Below are 15,729 nucleotides of genomic sequence, written 5' to 3'. Positions count from 1 at the left end.
GAAGAATTTCCATTGCATTGGTGGTCAGTGGAAGAAGCATTCAAGAACATTGTCTACGGCATTGGTGGTCAACAGGTGGAGAAATGTTGCTTTATATTGCTGGTCAATGGGTGGAAGACATCCCCTCGTGTTTTTGTCAGTGTTGTCAGCATATTCCTTTAAACTAGCAATTAGTGGGAGGAAATATGTTTCCGTTCATTGGTGGTCAGTAGGTTAAGAAAAGAACATTGCATTGGTGGTCAGTGAGTGGAGAATTATCCCATATCTTGGTGGTTAGTAAGGATGTCAAATGTAACCTAAAGCAGACATTATAATCTCTAAAAATGACTCAATACATTGAATAAAGAGTTATTTATTGAAGTCCTTAACGTTCTAATGATATACAGATCAGAGGACCTGGTTTAGGTTCTATTGAATTCAGAAATTGATCTTCCTGAGAAGCACCAGTGAGTTTCTGCACCATTGGTTTCCAAAACACATAAAGTCCTCTAGATGACTTCTTCCAGTGGTGGATTCTTTCTTATACCGATCCTTCCTTGTATCTGCAGACAGGACAATGCCTGATAATAAATAGAATGTTAATTCACTTAGAAGGATATGTCAGACTCAATTTCATTTCATATTTAAGATATAAGATGACATGTTTATCCATATAGAGCAGCGTTTCTTAGCCTTGGTTCTGGGGAACCCTGGGGCAATTTGTGTTTGTGTTTAAGTGACGCTAATGATCTTTTTGTCTATCTCAGGGGTTCTAAACCTTTTGATGAATCCAGACCCACAATAGATTGTCCGATATGGTCCCATACCCCCTTTACTTGACTGTCGAAATATTCATCACCATTCCTTAAATTAGTTGCCAGTATGACTTCCAAATATGTCAACAGCTTGAATTTACTGTACTTTAGATATGGATAGCTAGGAAGCGAACATGAAATAAAATCATCAGCATTGATAACTATTTATTTACAAAAAGCAAAATGAAAATAACAAACATACAAACAGCTACAACTATTTTTTCTATCGTGTTCGATTCACGTACTCACCAAGTATAAATTAATACATAATAATATAAATACCAGTTCCTAGAGATCGAGTCCCATACCCCCACTATTTGGTTACCATACCCCCAAGGGGTATGGATACCCCCAGTTAAGAACCCTTGGTCTATCTGTAAGGGTGACATTCTTCCCAATGGCCAGCAATGTAAGAGGAATTCTTCCCACTGACCCCCACACTAATATACAGTGATCTGTGGATATAATAATTATAGAAGGAGTTACCTGAAGACCTGAAAGTTACTTTAAGGGTTCCTCCATATTAAAACATAGAAGTAAGCTACCATATATAGTTGGGTTATTATACTGAGACCCACAATAGCTTTGCCAGCTCTTTGATAGTAAGACCTTTCCTCCAATCACAGTCTGCACCTTTAGAACCAAAATTAAAGCAAAGGAATGCAAATGGAATGGGGATAGCAATCCATAATAATTCACATAAAGGAAAATTGAAAAGGTGGGCTAAAAAAAAAAGGGTGGCTTTCTATTTTTGGACGAACCTTTGCATTTTTAGAATCTTCCATTAATGTTGTGTATAAAGTTACTGCAACAAGTTGCCATGTGTTGAGGCAGCCCATTTATTCTGAGGGTGAGTGGTGCACCCTAACTGTATTGTAATGCACTATAAGGATGTTCTTCCCCGTGTTGTAATAATTCATTGGAGGAATCAAATACTTTTTTATTTAATGGAATCACAACACAGTTTGCCCATAAGAGCTCCATAAAGTGACGCATGGTGAAACGCATTTTACTGTGCACCCGGCCTTAGGAAATCTCTCTGTGCTTCACCCCAATTATACCGCCACCCATGGTCCCCCAGTTCTCATGCTGCACCTCCCCCATGGTAAAGTTGTATTCATAAAGTTTTAGAACAAAAACTTTTTCTTCCTTCTTTCATTTTTGTTATTCAATCTCTTCCTCAATTTGTAAATAGCAGAAGCTGTGTGAGTTCCTTTTTATTCGCTGCTTCTTCTTCTTTCCATTGTATTATCGAAATTTCGGATAAAGATCTCATTATTGAAAGACAAGTAAAAGTAACTTTGAATTCCCAAAAATTTACCATTGCTTTATGTATATGCACTTTGTGCAGCGCCATGGCGGATGGCGGTGCTTTATAAATCAACGGTAATATAGATATTTCAATCCATGTTGTAAGGGAAAATGTTTTACAGTATAATGTTGGATTGTTCATTTATACAGCAGTGAATCTGACATTCACTGAAACTTACTCTGATGAGAATCAAATACTGCTATTGAAATATATGGACCTGGAAGATTCCCCACCTTGGAATGTGAGATTCACTACCTTATAATTAGATCCCAGTGAAATTCCATATTAATATTAAACAGTATTTTACACGCCAATACAATACAAACATATAACGCAGTGCTATACATGAAATATGGGTTGCAAATGACAGACAGATACAGACAGTGTCACAGGAGGAGGACAGGACTCTACCCAGAAGAGCTTACAATCTAAGAGATACGAGAAGTAGCACACAATACTACTTTTTAACTTCTTTATAACTGTATTTTTGTCTTTGTACAGTTTCCATTTGCTTTGTAATAAAATACGTTTCGTCTGAATGCTGCTGATCTCTGATTTCCTGTAGCGTCTTTGTAGCCCGTCCCTGCAAACATTTGCTGTAGCAATGGCATTTCTCACGGGGGCTCTGATGATGGTGACAACAGTAGACAATGTGTGTTAGAATGGCCACTCCATCATAAGGTGACAACTTAGAATCATAATTGGGAGACAGGGCGAGAGTGTTGTCACTTTTCACTGCCTGAACAAAACATAGAAGGATCAGCAGTGATTTTTTGTGTAGATTCAAAAAAGAAAATCAACTTTTGAAATGCCATTAATGTGTTAAAGATTAAAGCAGATTTTTTTGGACTGGTTTACATTTCCTTTAATGCCAGATTTGTGCGTCTGACTGATAGCCCCCTGAGAGCTCCTGAAATTGTTATGGAAAATGTACGCGGTGAGTGAATGTGTTTTATGTCAACCAGCGCTGCCATACTCACAATAACTTTTATTTCTATGGAGTAAATTTCCTTTTCATGTTGAGTCTGTGTGGTTTGGCAGTGAAAAAAACTCTCCGAGTTTAAACTTGTGACTCCGGTGATTGCACAAAGCTGGATATCTGGGGGAAAGTCCAGATTTCATTAGAAATAGGGTTATCTCTACGGCTGGCCACTAGCGCTCGGATATTTGTGTGAGCTGCCAGCTACCATTATTACTCACACAACTCCCAATAAAATCAGATTTTGGATGAATTTCTTACAAAGATGTTCAAATGAACTCGATAACATCTGACAAGCTGGAATATTCCCCTTGTGTGGATCATTAGTGAATCCTGAGTGCAGCGAGGCCGGAGCCAGAGCTGTGCATGGCAGTTAATGCAAGATATATGGTGCCTTATGGCAATGCCCAGGGATGGCTTTAGGGAGGGGCAAGCAGGGCAATTACCTGGGGTTTTCACCTTTTCCTGAATGGCAGAATGGTAGGGGTCTGAAATGCTGTGCATGCGGATCTCTAAATTCATATTTTCCCCGGGGCCCCAACCAGCCATGCCAATGCCCATTAATAGAGGAAAGGAGACGTGGCAGTTAATACGAGCTTTATGGTGCAATTGCCCAGGGCTAAGATCTTTTCTAGGGCTCTGAATGGCATAATGGTGGGGGGCTGAAATGCTGTACAATTGAAGCCCCCACATATATACCCAGGGTCCCCAACTATCCTGGTAGTACCCAATAATGCAGGAAAAGTGGCATGGTAGTTATTGGGAGCTTTATGATGCCCTATGGCAATGCCCAGGGATGGTTGTAGAATGGGACAATTGGGGCAATTGCTTAGGGTTTTGACTTTTTCCAGGGCGCTGAATGGCAGAATGGTAATGGGCTGAAATGCTGTGCCCCCACTTCATATTTGCCCATTGTCCCCAGTCATCCTGGCAGTGCCCATTAATGCAGGAAATGTGGTGAAGTAGTTATTTCAAGCTTTATGGTGCAGTATGGTAATGCCCAGGGATGGCTTTTTGGAGGGGCAAATGAGGAAGTTTCTCAGAACCCTGATCTGGTGCACAAGATGGTAGGGAGCTGAAATGCTGTGCATGTGGCATGGAAGGTAATATGAGCTTTGTGGTGCATTATGGCAATGCCCAGGAATGGCTTTAGGGTGGAGCAAGTGGGGCAACTACCTGGGGTTTTGACCTTTTCCAGGCCTCAAAATGGAAGAATAGTAGAGGGCTGAAATGCTATGCATGTGGAGCCCTCACTTTATATTTACCAAGGGTCCCCCAGCCATCCTGGCAATGCCAATTAATGCAGGAAATGTGGCGTGGCAGTTATTGTGAGCTTTATGGTGCATTATGGCTATGCCTAGGGATGGCTTTAGGGTGGGGCAAACAAGCTACTGCCCAGGTTCCAAATCACAACCAGGGCTCTGAATGGCAGAATAGAAGGGTGCTAAAATGCTGTACAATTGAAGCCCATGTTTCATATTTGCCCAAAGTCCCCCAACTGTTCTGGCGGTGCCAATTAGTGCAGGAAAAATGCTGTAGCAGTTAATGCAAGCTTTATGGTACATTATAGCAAAGCCCACGGATGGCTTTAGGGTGGGGTAAGCGGGGCAGTTACCTGGGGTTGTGACCTTTTCCAGGAATCTGAATGGAAGAATTGTTGGGGGGATGAAATGCTGTCGATGTGGAGCCCCCACTTCAGATTTTTTAGGTTCCCCAACCAGTGCCCAATAATGCAGGAAAAGTGCTGTGACAGTTAATGTGAGCTTTATGGTGCAATTGCCCTGATCTCTTCCAGGGCTCGGAGTGGAAGAATTGTTGGGGGCAGAAACTTTGTGCATGTTAAGCACCCACTTCATATTTGCTCAGAATCACCAATTGTCCTGGCATTGCCTATTAATGCAGGAAAGGTGCCATGGCAGTTATTGTGAACTTTATAAAGCATTATGGCAATGCCCACATGAATGTTCACCCAGTGTGGTGCTATTCCTGTAAACTGAAAACCCAGAGCACTGAAAAATGGTGCAAATGAGCTAAAATGTTCTTTGAAGAGAGTTTGCAGCCCAATGAGCTGCAACATGCTGCACATTGCACGGTAAAGCACTGCACATGTGTGCAGTGGAAGAGTGTGTCAATGAGACCCATGTGACAACGTTTCTTTACTGAATACTGAAAACAGCAATGAGTTCCATGGGAGTACATGGATCGTGTTACCCATCTGTTACCTTCATTATTCTGCCCAGTCACTCTGGTGATTGCACCTTTTTCATGAATAAAATCCTAAAAACATATCTAATACAGCAAGCATCCGTCATCATTCAGAAAACGCTGACATGATTTTAGGCAGTCTATGTATAACTGACAGTCTGTTTCTCCTGACAGAGAAGGAATCATTTCCATTCTCTGTAAGCTGTGTGTGTAATCTGAACTCTCTTATCTTTAACTCTTTTTTTATATATTTGTCATGATTATAATAAATGACACATACACAGACAATACTTGCTCCCTCCATCCCTCGCCTTGTTTGGTGGTGAGGGAATATCAGTCAGTTGCAATACGCTGCCGTCAGATCCTGTTTTTACCATTGCTGTCAATGGGAATAACATTGTATAAGAGTTTAACATTTTTCAAGGAAACCCAGTCAGCTGCAGTTTAACAATTCCTATAAAACAATCAGCTCGCCCATTTTCCACGTGCTCAAATCTCATAGCGTTCATTCTTCAGGGAAAATGGAATTATTGCTCTGTAAAGTCCCCATTGTGTGGGGACTAAATGAGCAGCTGTGTGACGGACTTCATATTTCGGGGCATGTGGGGGTGGGGGGGGGTATTTACTAAAGAGCGGCATTGTGGAGCAAAAGTGAATCCGCTTATTCATTCTCAGATCATTCGATGGATCCTCCCGCTATTTCATGATGATCATGTGACCACCTGAGCAGATTTTCTCAACCTTGTACCCCCAGAGGAACCTTTGAGATAAAGTTCAGGTCTCAGGGTACCCCTAATGAGATAAATCCTATGGGGGTCAGTGTGAATGACATCACCGGTATGGTGATAATTGGTGAAAAATGGTTTTGGTCAAGATGCCACCCTTCCAGCCAGCTCACTGGTGTCATGGCTCTGCCAAATGGCATTACATTTGGAACTCTGATGGGACCATTAGTTAGGAGATCCATCAACCAAAGCTCAAGGGACCCCTACCAACCATTGAAGGAATGTTGGCAGAGAATGGCAGGTCTGCGGGGTCATTCTAATCCAGCAAGGTCAAGAGATTTCACTTTGCCAACCAAGGTCATGTGGAACCCCAGGGTTCCTCCAGAGGTTGAGAGGGATTTCTCAAGCTCTGGCTTATTGACCTCCTATGGGATGGTAGCCTCATAGTTCCAAGCCCATTGCCACTTGGTAGAGTCAGTAGCATGACACCACAGCTCTTTCTGTAGTGGGGGCATTCCTTCAACTGACCACTGATCTTTAGCTTTTTTTTTACCAGGGTTTTGTGGAACTCTGGGGTACCTGCAGAGCTTGCTAAGGGTTCCTTGAGTTTTGGCTGATGGACCTCACATGTGACCAATGCCACCTGGAGTCAGTAGCATGACACTAAGGACCTTTGATCTGTAAAGGGGCATTCTTTCCACTGACCACTAAACAAGGGGCATTCTTTCTACTGACCACCAATCTTGAATCATTCTCAGAGATGTGTGGGGCCCCAGGGTACTTCCAAAGGTTACTAGGAATTCTTTCAACTTTTACTGCTTAACCTTCCATGTGATGGTGACCTCATAGTTCCATGGCCAATACCACTTGGCAGAGTGAGTTACATGGTACCAATGCTCTTTAAACTATCTGTAATGGGGGCATTGTTTCTACTGACCCCCATTCTTGAGCTGGTCTCAAAAAGGGTTGTGTGGGACCCCAGGGATTCTCTTTGGCTTTGGCTGATTGACCATCCATGGAATAGTGATGTTTCGGGGCAATGTCACTTGGCACAGTCAGTAGCATGGCACCACAACTCTTTTAGGCTATCTGTATTAGGGACATTCTTTCCACTAACCACCATTCTTTAGCGATTATCAACTAGGTTTGGGGAGCCATTGGGTTTCCTTCGAAGATATAGGGGTTCTTCAAACTCTGGCTAAATACCCTCTCATGTGATGGTGCCCACATAGTTTCCTGGCCAATGCCACTTGGCAGATTCAGTTTCAGGGCACCAATGCTCTTTTAAGCTATCTGCAATGGTGGCATTTTTTCCACTGAGCACCAATCTTGAGTCATTCTCTACCAGGGTTGTGTAGAATCCCAGAGTTCCTCCAGAGGTTCCTGAATAACCCCCCATGGGATGGTGACCTCGTAATTCCGTGAACAATGTCATCTGGCAAAGTCAGTAGCATGACACCATTGTTCTTTTAAGCTATCTGTAATGGGGACATTATTTCCACTGACCACTAATCCTGATTTGTTCTCAACCAGGGTTGTGTTGGACCTCAGGGTACCTACAGAGGATACTAAGGGCTTCTTTTGTCTGATTGACTTTCCATGGAATGATGCCCACATAGTTCTGTGGCCAATGCCACCTGACCGAGTCAGTAGCATGGCATCAAAGCTCCTTAGATCTGTAACAAAAGCATTCTTCTCAGTGACTATTAATCTTGAGCCATTCTCAAGCAAGGTTGTGTGGAACCCCAGGGTTCTGCCAGAGGTTGCTGGGGGTTTCTCAAGCTTTTGTTGGTTGACCTCCCATGTGATGGTGACCTCATAGGTCCATGGCCAATGCCACCAGACAGAGCCATGATATCCTATAGAGGCAATCCTTCCACTGACCACCAAGCTAAGGTGGATTTTTTTTTTCTATTGCCCTCCTATGGTTTAAGAAGTGGTTACCCAAGACTTGAAAACTTTTTCAGGGTTTCCTCAGGGGTAAAAAATGATGACAATGGCTGATCTATACTGTCCTCTGTTTGTCCTGGTGAATGTTGTCACTGGGATATAAAGTGATGGGAATTCACCACATTAGCATATTTGCACCGGTTCTTCGAGTGTCTTCCTGTGATGTCACTGACTTTAAATACCCCCTTTAGGGGTATGATGTGGGGCAATGACAGGCCAGTTCCACTTTAAATGCCTCCTCTTCATTTCTGCCTTGAACCCATAACATTCAAATTTTTTGGCCAGATTTCGGTAAGAATATTTTTGGAGAAAGCAAATAGTTTTTCTTACAAAACAAAGATTTGAGGCTGTGTAGAAATTTCTTCCCTTTAAATAATAAAATAAAACAAAATCCCGACAAACAGAGTGAATCAGAATTTCTGGCTATAGACGAGGACGAGATGCCAGGAGGATGTGGCGGAGGTGAAAATGTTCTCGTCTTGTTTGGGGAATATTTTTTTGCTGGGAGGAGGGGGGCCACACGCTCACCAACACGTTACTCATTTTATCACAAAGGAGAAAACAAGCCGAGCGTAATACGACGCTACAGAGGAAAGCAAAAGAGGACCCCCAAGGCAGCCAATCAGAAATCAGCTCACACATAAAGATGGGCAGAGGGACCGCACTAATATCACTTCAATGATAAAATAAAGCTTTGATTCTTCCGGTTGGTTTGGGCAAAATTTGCTGAAAGTAGAAATCCAATTACATTAATTTCTAACAAAGTCATATGACCACCATGTCAGTGCGGCTTTGTGGGTGTTAATATCTGTGAAAGGGTTGCATGTGGGTTAGTGTTAGAAATAAAGTCAGATTTAAATTTTAGTTTTAAGTTTTTTTTTTAGGGTTGGTGTTAATGTTAACATTTGCGTGTAGAGACCTGGGAACAGATGGTAGGAACCCCTCATAATGGGCACAGCAGGTATTCAGACCTTGGATGGTGGGGGCCTCTTATAATGGGAACAAGAGGTGTACAGACCAACAGAGATGGTGAGAACCCTTCATAGCAGGTGTGCAGACTCAGGAACCAAGGGATGGCGGGAACCTCTCAGAATGGGTACAGCAAGTGGAACTGGGGTGCAGAGATGGTTGGAACTTCTCAGAAGAGATACAAGAAGTGTGCAGACCTGGAAACTCGGCAAAGGCATGGTGAGAAACCCTCATATTGGGAACCACAGGAGTTTGGGAACAGGGAACTGTGGAGGTATGGTCTCTATCCCCATTGAGTGACATTAGTATTCCCTCCATAGATTAGTTCGGTGAATAAGCATTGCCACCCTAGGTTAGGAAGTGCGTTACTAGTAGGATCAGAAAGTAAGAAGAAAAGAAAATAGCCTGAGAAAAGAAAACTATGGCAGCAACCACATTTCTGCACTGGTGAGCAGAAAGCAGTATGTGCCATGGTATACTTGGGTGCTGCTACACTTCGCCAATGTATTCCAATATACAGAGCGGTACCCTGGCTGGTGGGAGTCCCAATTCCTCACTGTTATGGTGCTGACCCCGTTGTGTGCTCAGGTTTTCTGGTGACCACCGGATCATTATATGACCTCAACAACATAAACAGCATTTCTGAACCTGGACGTAGTACGAGCGGCATGTTTTCTGGCGGTGGGCGCCACTCGTTCCTCATGGTGAGATGTTTGATAACAACATTCCTGCCCAGGGCCAACACCAGTGCCAGTCCAGCAGGAAAGCTAAATTTGGACGGAATGTCCTGCAAAGGAAATTCAATAACTGTTCTGGATTATGTATGATCTCCATCGTACAGAGAGAATGCGAAAGATTAACGGAACCAAAGGTTTTATCACCACCAGGAAAAATGTACGATAACAGCCCGGGAGAGGGGTGACACCGGGGAGAGGGGAGGGGTGACGACAGCAGAGGGGAGGGGGTGACAATGGGAGAGGGGAGGGGGTGACACCGGGAGAGGAGATGGGGGGTGACACTGGGAGAGGGGAGGGGGTGACAACGGGAGAGGGGAGGGGGTGACAACGGGAGAGGGCAGGGGGTGACAACGGGAGAGGGCAGGGGGTGACAACGGGAGAGGGCAGGGGGTGACACCAGGAGAGGGGAGGGGTAACAACGGCAGAGGAGAGGGGGTGACACCAGGAGAGAGAGGGGGTGACACCGGGAGAGGGGAGGGGGCGACAACGGGAAAGGGGAGGGGTTGACACCAGGAGAGGGGAGGGGTGACAATGGGAGGGGGTGACAACGGGAGGGGGTGACACCAGGAGAAGGGAAGGGGGTGACAACGGGAGAGGGGAGGGGGTGACACCGAGAGAGGGGAAGGGGTGACACCGGGAGAGGGGAAGGGGTGACACCAGGAGAGGGGAACGATTGACACCGGGAGAGGGGAGGGGGTGACACCGGGAGAGGGTAGGGGGTGACACCAGGAGAGGGGAGGGGCTGACAACGGGAGAGGGGAGGGGGTGACAACGGGAGAGGGGAGGGGGTGACACCAGGAGAGGGGAGGGGTAACAACGGCAGAGGAGAGGGGGTGACACCAGAAGAGAGAGGGGGTGACACCGGGAGAGGGGAGGGGGTGACAACGGGAGAGGGGAACGGGTGACACCGGGAGAGGGGAGGGGGTGACACCAGGAGAGGAGAAGGGAGAGAGACAACGGCAGAGGAGAGGGGGTGACACCAGAAGAGAGAGGGGGTGACACCGGGAGAGGGGAGGGGGTGACAACGGGAGAGGGGAACGGGTGACAACGGGAGAGGGGAGGGGGTGACACCGGGAGAGGGGGGGGTCACACATAAAATAGTTACTGGAAAATAATTACTAAAAGAAGTGTGACACCAACTGCCGGAGGATCTTCTCATTTCCTAGCGTATAGAAAGTTTCAGAATGGAAGGCGGAATTTTCAGTGCTGGGTCGGTGTCCGGGGGCTTTTTGATCGCTACCTTCTGCATACAGATCTACAAAATGCAGGAAAAGAATAGGAAAGTCTCAAACTAATATCAAATGCAAGCTGCAATTGTCCCATGTAGGGCCACCAACAAAGACCTTGATAATAAATGATAACTGGGGAAGAAGCTTGAAGGAGTTAAAGCAAACCTGAATGCATAGTAACAAAAACTGTAAGCAGGCTGGTTCATTTTTGAAGAAGGAACAGGCGACGTCCCTACTGCATTAAAATAACTACACCTGTCTGAGCTCAATTATTTTATTTTCACTCACCTGTCCTCACTACCAGGCAGGTGGCTCCATGTGCTTCCTCTCCTTTTCGGGTGTAAAAACCTTCAGCCATGCTGATTGGCCAGGCCAGGATGACCATGACCCAGGAACCCCGGGGAATGCCGCAAAACCTGGCACAGCCCAACATCCAACACAGAGCTGTACATGGCAGCCCAGTGTCGTTCAAAAAAACGATTGCAAACAGGCAAGTAAATATTTTTTATGCAGAAGGGGCATCACCCAAAATAAAAATCCAGCTCTCAGGTTTGGAATGCAGAACTGTAGCTGCACAATAAAAAGATTCATTAGGGCCCATTTATGTTTTTTTATGTTGCACCTGACCAGATGTCCATGGCTGATTGGGTCCTAAGACTGGATTTACACATTTTTGTGTCTACATTTGTGCATGTTTACTTAGCATTGTCATAAGCTGCCATTCGTAATAATAGACCTGAATCAGAAAATGGTAAATCCAAAATGTGAAAATATAAAACAATGGCTAAGTTGGGTGGGGTATTGGCCTCTTCCAAGGTAGGAATGGGCCCTTTGGTTGGTATAATGCTATGGGCTCTATTTATAAAACAGGGAATCTGAGATTCACTGAACCATTCCCTGGTGGTAAATCAATTACTGCCACTGAAATTCATGGACCTGGAAGATTCCCACAAGGCAATGTTTGATTTTGTTTTTTAAATAGAGCTGGATGTGATATTTTTGATTCTTTTGGTTCATTTTTTAAACATTTGGGTAGATTGTTGATTGAAAACAGATCATGTATGGCATTTACTTCGAGCTGAACTGGTAAAATCAATTGTAATATATATCAATTATTGAATAAGTGGATGGCATATTGAATGCTTATAGAAGAATAATTTTTTATGCTGATTGTCATATCAATTGAAATTATCATGGAGGATATATTAAGCTGGAAATGTGCGGTTGAAAGTGCATTTTATTGGAATGGAGGTTAACGCATGTGAGATTTGCTGCAGCGCCGTTCATTGACGCCCCATTTGCACTAATCCCTTGCAATAAAGAGCAATTACCGGTATACCACAACACAATTTGATGCATGACACCTGGTGCATTGTGTTACAGCGCATTCACTTCACAAGGAACCCTATTACACAGTACATAGGATGACCATGGACTGGCATTGCAGTGCACCCCACGTCACAGCTGGTGCCATTTGGGTTTGGTTGCTGCCCCTAGATTGCTTTTTTGTCCATTAACGCTTTGTAAACTACAGCACTTTATGCTGCAACAAATATGATGTAAAGAGGCTCAAACACCTTTGGTTTGGCTGTAGATATATTGTAAGACATTCACATAAATATCGGTGCTCCTTTTAACTTTACCTGCAGACATATTTGGGGGTTGCGCCTTTTGGGAAGATTTGGCACTGCCAAGTTTTATTTATAATTGCACATAAAAGGCGGAATGGATTCAGATAACATCATTGCAGTCTAATACGTCTTGCGGTTGACGATGGTTTGTACAGTATAAGCGCTCGGTGATTGACTCCTTTATGGTGCGATTATGGAGAGACGTTCATTATTGCCAGGTGGTTTTCATCCGACTATGAAGAATGATTCCCCTGGCCAAGAGCTGGCTCAGGATAACAGGAAGATTCCCTTATCTCAGAGACTTCAATGTTCTGAAGGGGAAGGAATGTGAACATCGGCAGGCTTCCACATGAACACGCCGCGTCCCATCAACGCTGTGGAAGACAGGTGAACGGCATGGAACCGCCTGCGTTACACTTTGATCCAAATTTGGACAGATTCACCGCTCTGTGATGTCACAATCCTATAAAGTAAAAAAATGTTATCATGATGGCGCCTCCTTTGCCGTGTTCATTGCTGAAAACTAACAACTGTATTTTCTGGCACCAATGGCGAAAATTAATGAATTCTTGGAAAGCTGAGAATCTCCAACCTTCAGTGAAACTGAACAGAAAGAGAGATAATTCCCCATCCTTGGAAGTTCAGCATTTCACTAAAATTGACGGCTCGACCTCTATAGATAAGAAAAGAAAAATGGACTTCACCTGGAGTCACGCTTTAAATAGTTTTTAGTGCATATAATGGATCATATAGAAATGGAATATTCCTATAGGGTCGGGCATGGTGCCATTGGTGGCTGCTAGAAAAGGAGACCCCCGATGGTCTTTTTTTAACCCTTGGTGATCTCGGCACTGACCTCCCGGGTCTGGTCTGACCATGACCATTGCAATAGAGTTGGCCGTCCCCCCTCTGCTTTCCAATATTTCAGCCTCCTCGGATCCTTGGCCGTATTTTCAAGGTTTCTTTTACTTTCTATCCTCCATTAGTGGGGTAATTTTAGCCGGGGCTGTTGGTCGTAAAATATCCCATTACGAATATGCATAGCTCCACGCTGAAGTCTGGGGCTATAGAAGTTGCAATAATAGTGGAGGTGCGTGTACATTAAATGAGCTCACCTTTTTTTTTCCCCTCCTCGGCTGTGCCAAGCCACTCTTGGACGGTGAGTCATAACAGTGGTCACGTTTGACAGCGCCATCCTGAATCGTGGTCGGCAGCGTATAATGAAATAAAAATAGCAAGTTCTGCCACAAGAAACCAGAGAACCGAGCTGTCACTTCAATTTCGTGATAGGATGTTCCTGGAACGTCCGCCACCCCAACCCAATGGAAACGTCCAAGTAATACAGAGGTCGGCTGGAACCGCGTGCCGTTCCAGGAACCGGTCTAGACGCGGTCTGACAGGCTTGGGATTCGCTTAACTCCGGCCAGATTTAATATTTTACATTTTTATTCTATTTTTGTTGCAGAGATTTGATAACAAAATGGACTTTTATTCATTGGGACACAATGGAGTCATGCTAGGAGATTCCAGGAAAAAAAAGTAAATTATCCTAATAAGTCAATGGGAAAAAGAAACAAAACCAAATACATCATTCATGTTATTAAAACCTGAGCAAGGAAAATTCATCAATCATTATTTTTTTTAATTCATTGCCATACCCTCTCGTCTTCCCTTCCCATTATATAGCTGATATTGGCTATAGCTATGCACCTATCCACACAGCCGGAACCTCTCCAGCCTTTTAGTTTCCTGTTAACAGACTAAGATCTTACAACTGCTCACCCCCTGCTCCCTGTGACTACACATTATATAAATCATATACCTATATAAATCTACTAGGTGGCGCTGTGTTGGTTTCACTTACAAGGAATACAAGGGTAAGTCATTCTACACAAAAATAAACACAGCACCACCTAGAGTATAAATTGAGAATGACACCTGCTCGTAAAGCAGAATTGACCTTTTAAGCACTTTTCACCCCATGCTGTCAACTGTTGGCATTGCAAGGTGCAATAGTGCACTTTATCAGTAGGCTCATATATTCTGGCTTCACATGTCTCCCTTTGCCTTTGCATTGTGTCAGGGTTTCTACCAACAGGAACCAGCATACACTAAAAAGCCACAAGCTCTGGAATGCGTTAGGCATGTTTATTGCAAAAAATGCACACACAGCACAACAAACCGTGAATAGTACAATAACCCTAAAACATATAGTGACAGCAATATACAATGAGCAGGGACAGGATATCATAGAGCAAGAGGCGGGAGCACCAGCAAGGCTTCAGATATAGAGGAAGACATGTGAAGCCAGAATAAATAGTAACTACTAATAATGAGCACCACTTGTAGCCTGGTTGCAGCAAGTGCCCCTACTGGTTGCCTGTGGAAGCACAAGCAAGGTGTGCTAAACCACAATGCACACTAGCAGGTGACATAGGGTGCTGCAGGTACCTTTACATTTTGCCATGTGGTGTTCTTTGTTGCAAAACAAGTTCAGATAAGTTTTACTTTCAGCCAGTTCAGAGTTCCCTCAACTTGCGAAGTTCCTTTGCAGTGGGTCATTGCAAAGCTGATATATTTGGTCATGTGTGTTTTTATTTAGGATATTTTGTATGACATGGTATAGGCACTGTAATTGGGCTCCTGGGCATACTGGGCTCCTGCCCCCATGTTGAGGGAAGGGGTCGAATATCGTACAGAGGGGGGTGGGGAGGTGCGGGGCAGACTCGCTGCATTCCCTTTGCTGGCCACCCAAACGTCATACCTGGATAAGGATTTGGTTTAAATTTAGGAGGAACCCCCACATTATGTTTTTCTATGAACATAATATAATTATACATTTATACATATATATCCAATTATATATATATATATATATATAAAATAATGTGCAGGTTCCTCCTAAAATTACTGAATTCCCATTCTTCTAAATTGAAGTTTTTGGAAAATAGGAAAAATGGAAATATTCTTATTTTGGGGTAATACACAAACTACTGCAAAACAAAATACTGTTTGGTGGACGTGGGCCTTGAAAATACAAAAACATTTAAATGACATGTTTGGGATGCCTTAAAGCTATATAAATAAATATAAATATATATATATAAAAAACTCCTATTTAATGCCTTAAAGCTATATATATATATAAATATATATATATATATATATATATGTATATATTTAGCTTTAAGGCATCCC

The 15,729-nt window shown here is 43.7% G+C and overlaps 1 long non-coding RNA gene across 1 annotated transcript; it reads right to left on the bottom strand.

Moving 5' to 3' along the window:
• Positions 1-336: 336 nt before the first annotated feature.
• On the bottom strand, positions 337-11,439 carry LOC140329624 (uncharacterized). Its single transcript, XR_011920517.1, has 3 exons — positions 11,189-11,439; positions 10,791-10,926; positions 337-560 (listed from the first exon to the last, which is right to left on the bottom strand). It is a non-coding gene; the product is annotated as an uncharacterized lncRNA (long non-coding RNA).
• Positions 11,440-15,729: the final 4,290 nt, after the last annotated feature.

Source organism: Pyxicephalus adspersus, chromosome 4 (assembly GCF_032062135.1).
Source record: "Pyxicephalus adspersus chromosome 4, UCB_Pads_2.0, whole genome shotgun sequence".
In the NCBI taxonomy this organism is placed as follows: Eukaryota; Metazoa; Chordata; class Amphibia; order Anura; family Pyxicephalidae; genus Pyxicephalus; species Pyxicephalus adspersus.
Note: the sequence above shows the minus strand (reverse complement) of the source record. Positions and strands in the feature narration are given on the sequence as shown.